General features: G+C 30.8%; 1 long non-coding RNA gene across 2 annotated transcripts; it reads left to right on the top strand.

The window, feature by feature from the left end:
* Positions 1 to 4,524: 4,524 nt before the first annotated feature.
* LOC112528530 lies at positions 4,525 to 7,039 on the top strand. 2 transcript variants are annotated; one of them, XR_003070824.1, is made up of 3 exons: positions 4,525 to 4,609; positions 6,269 to 6,508; positions 6,748 to 7,039. It is a non-coding gene; the product is annotated as an uncharacterized LOC112528530 (long non-coding RNA). The 2 variants fall into 2 exon arrangements; XR_003070825.1 differs by lacking the exon at positions 6,269 to 6,508.
* Positions 7,040 to 10,486: the final 3,447 nt, after the last annotated feature.

Below are 10,486 nucleotides of genomic sequence, written 5' to 3'. Positions count from 1 at the left end.
TGTAGTGAATGATTTTAATAAAATATTTAATTTAAGTATTAATTATATATTTTTAAAAATTATTAATTAATTAGAATATGTGAGTTTGATCAAATTTTATTTTCATTCATATATAATACGTGAGGGTTGTTTAAAATTATAAATGAATGTAGATTTTTTTAAATTATTTTAACAAATCCAAAATTTATAATATGTATAGTAATAAAATTGAAATTCGTCTAATTAACATATTATATTATTTATTTTCTTTACTATCTTGTTGGTATTAATTAATATGTTATAATTTAAAAAAAAATTATATTATATTATAAAATGTTATTAGTTGACTAATTTCTTAAGATGCCATTATTGACAATTGTACATTTTTCATCTAGCTCTTCAGCTAGTTTTTGCCAAATATATTTTGTTCATCGGCTACCAACTAACTTATTAGTTATCAATTAGTTTGTCATTATTATTTATTTATTTATAACATGTATTCATTTGATTAGTTTGTTGTACAATACATATACATACATACATATATATATATAGGGGTTCATTCAAGAAAAAACTGATTAGTTTGTGATAATTGTGAGATTCAATCTCAACCACAAATCAATGAATAAGTTAAGAAACTAATATTTTTGGTAATTTGACTTAAAATTATAATTAAATGGTATTTTAGGTATTTTAAGTTTTTTTAATCTCTCCTCTCTCTCTCTCTCTCTCTCTCTCTCTCTCTCCTATCTCCGGCCTTCGACGAACATCATGTGATACCTAAAATACACCATGATACACAATGTGATACCCGAAATATATACAATGTGATACTCAAAACACATCAAGTAAACTTTGAGACCACTGTGATACCAAGTGTCAAAAATGTTCACATGTGGGTGTTTAGTGGTCGATCATCGAAGACGAAGTCTTGGTCAAACAAGATGACCGGAGGAGGTCACAGAGGTTGGTGGTGGGTGCCGGAGAAGCCCACCGGATTTGGTTTGTGTGTGTGTGTGTATATATAGACATATATTAAAATAATTAAACTAATTAAAGTAAAATTGAAATATTAAATTAATTAAACTAAACTGAATAATCAACACAATTTACTAATTTACCATTTGTTTTTATTTTAGTAAATAACATCAATTATCTAAATGATTGACTCATATTATACCTCACAATTACCACAAAACTGTTAGCATGTAATGTTTATATTGGCAATAACATTTTTATATTGTTTTTCTTTCACTTATAAATATTGATATCGCACAACTACAAAATATCTAAATCAAGGTTTCTATAATGAGAACACGTTTTATTTTTCCTTAGTTGAAGGGTAAAAAAAATTATGTTCGTGAAAGTGCAGTCGTATTAATTTGTTGTGTGCGGTCGTATGTATTTTGAAACTACAATGAGAACACGTTTTATTTGGTAGTTGGTACAGTTGGTTTGCGAGACTTTTCTTCCACCCCAGACCCAAGTTCGAATCATATTTTTCTTAGTCAAATTGTGCCACCGTTTAAAAAAAAAATTATAGCTTCGTCCCTGACGACAATGACACACTTGTATGGACGTCATTTATGTTATATTCATATATTAGTGAAAGTAATGGTTTATTTGATGATATAAATGTCTTTGAATTCAATTAACATTATGCAATATACATCATTCTTAAAGTCAAAATATTCATAATATTTTCATTTTTTATTCTTTGTCTCTCAAAGTTCTTAATAATCTACTCATCTTAACTCAAATTTCCTCTCAAAGTCTCTCAAGACTTACTAGCACTAAGATAAATCACATCTCTCACATTAGCATTTTGTTTGAATACCTTATCGACAGGTCAAATTCATTTTGTTCTTGACATCTTCTAGCCCTACACCCCCTGAACTAAAATGTTGGCTCCGTCCTTGGTGCTTTTTATCGCCAAAGGTTTGAGATACGCCACTTGAGTAACCTCTGTTGATTAGGAAGAACATCTCACGACAAGGAACATGGGAATGGCGATGGTTGTCGCATTAACCCCATTAGTCGTTGCAATATATGAGTGGCGTTGTGGAAAGTTAGTCGTTGTAGAGTGTATAACGACATGTCGTCACTACTCTAAGGGCCCGTTTGGGTTGACAAAATCTTTTTTTAGTGGTTTTAGTTTCTTGGAAGCATCTAGAAATTTTGTTGTGTTTGTTTTGTATGATTTGGAATGAAATGAAATGAAATTCCATTCTTGTTTATAAATCTTGTTTGATTTATAAGATCTATAATGCAATATAAACATTATGATCGTACCAATTATACTTCATTTCAAGGGAATAGAGAAGGCGAGATGTGATATGAGTGGCACTGTTCGAGAACAAGAAAAATTATTTTTCTTTCTTTCTTTTTCCTTCTCTCTTGAGAACACAAATAAAAAAATTATTTTCTCCATTATTTTCTCTCCCTTTTTAGTCCTTCTATTCATTTCCTTTCTTTTCTCTCCAAATTCGAGAACACAATATAAATAATTTCTAAAATACGTCAGGTTGTAGAATTTCAAATCTAAATTTTTCTTTAAACCAGACACAAAAGTTAAAATGAAATTTAATTCAAATCCCTTCAAGTTTCACCAAATCCTGCAAACCAAAAGAAGCATAAGGGGACGTTTACCAAACGCTTACCCGGGTAAGCCTTACCAAGTCACATTACCTTACCGGATGAATGTGATAAGGACCAAGAATCTTACCTGGTAAGAGCGAGACAAGGACCAAAAGCCTTACCCGGTAAATGAGAGCGACGACTCCTACCACGGTAAACGCTTACCGTGTAAATTGTTACATGCGATGTCGTTTTGATGGACTAAAATCTTACCCGGCAAGTAAATAATAGTGTTAAATTTTATCGGTAAGCACTTACCGGGTACGTATTTGATAAACGGTCCCTAAATAATTAAATAAATTAATAATATTCTTTGTAGAAAACCATATCTTCTAATCTTAGAAAAGTTGAAGCAAAAATCAATTTACCGAGAACATGTAGTTGCTATAGCAACCACATTATTTATTACATGAAGCATGTCTTAATTTATAACAAAAGTAAGCATTAAAAATATTTTTTTTAATTCAATCAATTACTTGTTTAAATATTTCATTTGCCTCAAAATCACTTGCATAAACGATTTAAAAAACACTTGTTCCAAATTTTCACGCCGTATTTCTATCCCGTCAATGAAATTAATTAAAAAACATCAGATTTTTTCTTTTTTACATTTATTTAACCCATACGCACATATTATATCTGATTATGTATGTTTATAAACGCCTAATCTCCTTCTCCCGCCACCATTCTTATTTTTCCATTGCCGTTTAGGAATTCACATGCTCTAATTAATCTCGTCAATTGTAATAAATCAAGCTCAATTGCACCCCTACGAAATAACAATCAACGTAACCATTCATTGGGTCACCTACTTACAAAAAAAACACATACAAAAGGTCGAATTAGGGTGATTAGAAGCCTGAATATCGTGTTTAGGTATTGTTGACTGAATAACAAGGGATCACCCAAAAACATATGATATTACTATCGATAAATTGCAAGGACCAATGAATAGTTTATTTAGTAAAAAAAATTTATGCGTAAAAATGAAAGACAAATACACAAAAGAAAGAAAAGGAATGGGAGGTTTGGTAGGAAAAAAAGGGAAACAATGCTCGAAGACGGTGTGGAGTCGTGCGGAGATTAAGATAGAAAAATTAAGTCTACTGTAGGCATCTTCAATGGTAGACTTTTATAAATAAAAAACGTAGTTCTCATAATTTACTACTACAAAGCTGTCTTAAAGTTAAAATACACCTTAGGCCGAATTTTTTTTAAATAAGTGTAGTTTTCTTCTTCTTCTATATTTATTAAAATTTTATTTTTTCTTGCTTTTTTCAGTCACAACATTTTTTCATTCCTTAATTCCATCATTTCTTAGCTGGTTAAAGTTAGATCATGTAATAAATAGTTTGCAACGAAAATAATATATTTTGTTAAATTTTTTGAATATATTAACCATTTTCTATCATATTTTTCTTCACTTGGCATTTTTCTAATGTAATAAAACTAAGAAAAATGTTTTGTCTTTGGGGAAAATTATATCATTTATATTGTAACATCCCATTTCAAGGTACATATATATATATATATATATATATATATACTAAAAGGCGAATGAGCGTGTAAGAAGAGAACATATTGTGAGAAGTGTAAAAAAGATCTAAATTATTGATTGTTTTTATTCTCATGCTCACCAATGAATTGCGCTTTAGAAGGAAACTGACTTGGTGCATTTCGGTGTCCCTTATTAGTGTTGACATTCAATTATGATTGATTCAAGGATGGAGATTTCTTCTTACGTTTTTCACCGTAAGTTCATTTCTTAACAGAATCCAACCGTATACTAAAAAGGGTTAAATAGTTAAATGCTGAGGTAAGATTTGATTAAGCAAAACTCTAGGGTTTGTTGTGTCAATTCTATAAACTAGTAATAATATAAAACGGTTTAAAGAAAAATAGAAGAGAGGATCCGGGAGAAGCCGGATAAGACGATGGTGAATGTTTAGGGCTTCAAAAATATGATTTCTTGGAATCAAACCATCGATTTAAGGTAAGCTTTGATGCTTAAGTTCGATTTCTTGTTATATTTGATGATCGAAAGGGTATTGGGTCTGTTGGGATTTTGTCACAAAAAGGGGAGATTAACGGCCTCCATGGGAGGACAGACATGGGTTTATGTATTTTCTATAAAATCCCATTTTAATGGTGCATATTAAGCTTCATTTGAGTCCCAATATGATAAATCTTGATTTTGATGCTTTAGAACCTAAAATCCTACAAGGAATGGAACAAACTGGGTGTTCCAAATCTTATTAATAGAGGTAATTTGATGGTTAAGTTTAGGGGGTGTTTGGGATTGCTTATTTGAAACAACTTATGTTTTTCTACAAAAACATTTATCTAACTTATTATAAGTCAGAAGAGTTTAACTTATTCAAAAACTCTTTATTACCGGTATAAATTGTTTATCCAAACACTCAAAAGTGCTTATTACCGGTGCCACACCGGAATAAGTCAGTAAGTTGTTTTTATAAGCAATTCCAAACACCCACTTAATTCATGTTTAGAACAGTCTTGAGTCCATTTAAGATATTCAATCAAGAGTTGAAGTTGAACAATTATAACCTTTGACAATCTTTGAAAAAGTCAAAGTTTGGTGAAGAACCTTGAGACATTGAAACCAACATGAAAATGTTAAGATGGTTGGTATGGTTTGTTTCTTAGTAATATTAAGATGATATCAAGAAAAAAATTCCACTCAGACATGTTTTTATGGTAGATTAAAGGTTGTAGTAAAAAAAGTCAAACTGTTTTGCTCAATGCTAAAATCAAGACGTTATAAACAAAATTAAGAGTTGGAATTCGGTGAATATAGTTATGAAAGATATATAAAGGTGTTACAATGATCAAATCAATATTTCATATGGGTTTTATTGGATTTACAAAGTTAAAGAATGTTCAAGTTCGGTTCGGTTTGAACTAAAATATGAAAACTTGTGTTTTAGTTAGACTTTAAGTGAAAAACGAACGTGTGAACCTTCTAAGCATGTTTCAAATTGTATATTAATCACGTCTTGAAGGTTAGAATGTAAGTAAAGAGACTCGTAAGAAATAAGAGTATATGATCGGGCTAAATTACATTATTGTTAAAGGTTATGAAAATCATAATAAATCACTTGTAGCTCGGATTTGAGCCTGTAACACCTTTTAGGTAAACCGTTGGACGTCTTCTACAAATCATTATAAGATTAACCTTCTATAACCGGATTTTAAATAGGCCAAAATTATACTTTCATAGATCTGGACTGTTTGGAGATGTTAAAAAAATTGATTTCTTTTGTCTTAACCCGTATATGGGAAAGGCTAAGGCGAGTTCAAGTAGTCTTAAAACCGGGTACAAGTCAAATTTATGTATTTTACATAACTGATTCATTTCACTTATGTTTGAATATGTGGTTGAAAAATGATTGATTTAAATGAGTGTTGTGAAATGTGGTTATTTACTTCTTTTTACAAACAAAGTAAATTTTAGGTTAAAACTAGCATGCTAAATTATCATAAGAAACGATGTGGAATATGGTTTGATACTCTGATGTTTTGAAACTTGTTGTTTATGAAGCATGCTATTGATTGAAATTTTGGTTAAATAGAATTTGTATACACGAGGTATTGTGAGCTATTTGTTTACTCACTGACATGATGTATTTAGATCCGGATCTGGCGGCTTAGAGTCACCCCTTTTGTGTTTGTATTTGGGTCGCTCCCTTTACAATTAGATGGGTGCTCCCATTTGGTGTTTATGGAGTATCGTGCACTTATCATGCCACATACGCGGTTAATAAGCATAGTGTCTACACGACACAACGTGCACATGGTGATTATGCTGAAATTAGCCTAACGGATAAGTGGATAGCTGGGTAGTGCTCCTTCACTGATTCAGGTTCTTGTGGTAGGTCACCCCCACCTCGTGCGATGGTTGTTACCTCATTTTGAAATTTATAACCACATCTTTTATTGATTCCATTAAAGTAATGTGTTGGTTTGCATATTACCTATGTGTACAAATCATGCATTGTTTTGGAATTCTTGGATCAGTTTTGATTTTTGGTGTAATATTTTATTATATAAACTCTTGAAATCACCAGGCATGAAACATGATTTATTTTTATTTTTTGACGTGTATCCCAGGATCAAGATAAAAGGGTATTATTGGCGGTGTAATTATTGATAGGTAATGCTATTGGTTGATGCAGCGTTTTTTACTACCATTTTGCTTGGGGACCAAAGATTAGTTGAAAATGGTATTCAATAGAGTTAATATCAGTACATTTGGTGTATAATTATAATTAGTAGTTAATGTACCCGGTGCAATGCAAGCTTTTGGTTTTGGGAGTTGTTTAGTGTATGTGTAAATATGATTCACATGTTATAAAATAGGCAAATGATGAGTTTATGAATAAGTCATGCCGAATTTTTGTTAGAAGTTTAGTCTAAAGCATAGGGTGTTACATCAAATGACACTCGTAACATGTATAACAGTGAAGGATAACGTTAGTTTTTTGCTTAATGGTTCAATGACTTATTTACTCGGTCACTAAACATTAATTTTTTTGGTTAATGGTTGAGTTAGAACTTAACTATTTACTTATGTTTCATTCCTTAACTTTTCAAACCTATGGATCCCTTTAAACACATACAAAAACTTTGTAGATGAATTATAACATTGTCAGAAGAAATCCTTTTTGAGATTGAATCTACGGCCATATGATAAAGATTGGAAGCCAATCGGTGTTAATCAGTATGTTAGATTAAATAGTTCTTATTTAAACGGTTCATATTATGTTACTCAAAACATGTATCACACAATAATTCTTCAGTCAATATTTAATCAAATAAGAGGGGTGAGCGAGCAAGTTTGTTACTTTTATCTAGTAACACTGAACAAAGAACAGTTGATCTAAATCCAAATGCATAACTTTTATCAGATATGCAATTAATCATGCAAATTTTAATGGGGAACAACTGGTCTCATAGTTAACACACAAAGTTTGTGAGTTGGCTTGTTAAAATTTTGACAAGCTCGACCCTGTGATGTGAGTGATCCAAGTCGATTCAAAGCAAGCCAATTTAACTCTTTGACTCAAGTTCAAGTATTACTCGTCTTGGGTTTTGACAACTCTCCGGTTCAAGGTTAAATGACAAAATCTATATACTTGTAAAAGGATATAATCTTTTAGTTTTAACTTGTCTAGGTACCTAGAACGTCTCCAATGGAATTACATATAACAAAATACTTTTTATAATATTTTTTTTTGTCACATCATTGTCAACTTATCAAATTAAGAACATCCATAATATTTCACAGGGGTGGACTAAATGCACCCCTACCTGATACTCTCATTTTCATACATATCAACATCAAAACTCATTTTTTACATTCTCAATACATGAATTAACCTGATTTTGACGTAACAAAAAAAAGATACATATAACAATCTCCAACTTCACAACCTAGTCACTTATTAACCCCCCCCCCTTTTTTTTTGGTTTCATGTACTTTTTTTAATCATTTATTTTTTATAATTTTTTAAATCAATTAAAAACTAATAAAGCATCATTTCACACAAAATTCAATACAAAAATTAAAATTTTTATTAATGCTCTAAAAACATAGTGAGTTATAAAAATTATTGATAATGGTAGTGCAATTAAGGCCAACCTTAGGCATAAGCAAATAAGGTCATTGTGGCACTATTAATTATGAAAGGCTAATCTTTAATTAGGTGAATAATGTATTAATGATGGATTTATGATTATAATTATGCATTAAGTATCTTTCTTGCAAAAAAAAAAAAAAAATAGTTAGTTATCTAATTATAGTCATAATTACAATTTGTATCTCTTATATTGAATTCATTATTTATTTTATTGAATTTTATAAATACTAAGGAGGAATTATTGTTGAAACATGTCAAAGTTAAAGCGAAATAAATAAATAGTTATATATATATATATATATATATATATATAGGGTTGGGTTCACGTGAGACCAAAGTTTTTTCATGAGACCCGTAAGACCAATTTATGTTCATTGATCAACTTTATACGATAATGATCTAATGGTCTGAAGTTGCACGGTGGCAATTTTGTGATTATTGAGAAGTCTCGTAGCAATTTTGTGATTATAAATGTTCAGATTGTAGATCTAATCTAAGGGTTGAGAATTGGTCTTACAGGTCTCACGAAAAATCTTTGGTCTCACATGTATATATATATATATATATATATATATAGGGGCTGGTTCAAATAGAAACCAACCATATGGTACAAACTATGTGAACCGATCTTGATCGTTCATTTTATCATCAAACAGTTATTATTAAATGAGATTAAATAAACAATAATTTAATTAATGTATTAATTGATATGTGTATGAACAATTGTTCAAAGGGTAAATTGGTCAAACGGACATTATTAAATGAGTATTAAAAAATAATCAATTAATCATTAAATTTATTGGGCTGCTTATGAACAATTTGTTCACAGGGTATTTTGGTAATAAATCCTCACGCATCGTGAACCCGATATTCTCCAGCCGATTTGTAACCTACGATCGATTATGAACATATTCACAACTCATGTTCACATGTCGKCCCTATGCTCGTGTGAACAGCATCTGTGTCTTGCAATGTAAACACTATGTTCATATGTTCATATATGTTCACATGTCGGCCTTATGTTCGTGTGAACATCATCTGTGTCTTACAATGTAAATATTATGTTCATATGGTGTGATGTTTTTCAATGTCATACCGTATGACATCGTCACGGGTTCGTGTGAACAACGATTGTGTCTTTCAATGAAAACAAGYTGTTCATATGGTGAACATATATGAACATAGACTGCAAGAGATGCACATATATGAACATTTTCAAAATCAAGGATCGTTGTGCATGTGTGCAGATATGAACATAGACTGAAAGCGTTTATCGTCTTCATTATTCTGACATTCTTTTACAATAGGATTCTCCATGTATCTTGAACGAAATGAAAATCTTGTACACTTAGACAACCAATTTCAATATATGTATAAAATCAATTGAAATGAATACCATGAACATGAAATAATAAAGAAATCATAAAAATCTCATGAACAATTAGATGTATCTTTTAATATTTGTAACTCCCAATTAATTATAATTATTGGGGGTTACAAAAAGATTGAATTACCAAATTACCCTTATCATTAATTTATAATTTAGATTTGAACCTAAAGTGAAGAAAGAATGTGATTGGTCAAGATCGGTTTCCATAGTTTGTACCATATGGTTGGTTTCTATTTGAACCAACCTCTATATATATGAGCCTAATCAAATGAGAACTAATTAGTTTGTGATAACCGTGAGGTCCAATCTCAACTATAAATCAATAGATAAATTAGAAAATTTATAATTTTGGTAATTTTTAATTAAAATTATAATGCAAGGACATTGTAGGTATTTTCTCTCCTCTCTCCTATCTCCTCTCTTCTCTCTCCGTTCCCCGGCCTCTGGCCACCGTTCTCCAGTGATGCCACCGTTCTCCAGTGATAGCACAGTGGTATCACAATACATCTTATATGTGATTGGGTATCACACTGTGGTCGTTTGTGTCGTCGATCGGATATGTAACACAGTGGTATCACAATACATCTTATATGTGCTTGAGTATCACACTGTGGTATCACCGGAGAACGTTGGCCGAAAGACGAAGACGGAGAGAGAAAAGAGGAGATAAAATACCTAAAATGTCCTTGCATTAAATTTTTTTATTAAAAATTACCAAAATTATAAATTTTCTAATTTATCTATTGATTTGTGGTTGAGATTGGATCTCACGGTTACCACAAACTAGCCAGTTTTCCCTTGAATGAGCTCATATATATAT

This window comes from Cynara cardunculus (genome assembly GCF_001531365.2).
Source record: "Cynara cardunculus var. scolymus isolate 2C chromosome LG 1, CcrdV1, whole genome shotgun sequence".
In the NCBI taxonomy this organism is placed as follows: domain Eukaryota; kingdom Viridiplantae; phylum Streptophyta; class Magnoliopsida; order Asterales; family Asteraceae; genus Cynara; species Cynara cardunculus.
This window is presented reverse-complemented; position numbering and strand designations above follow the sequence as displayed.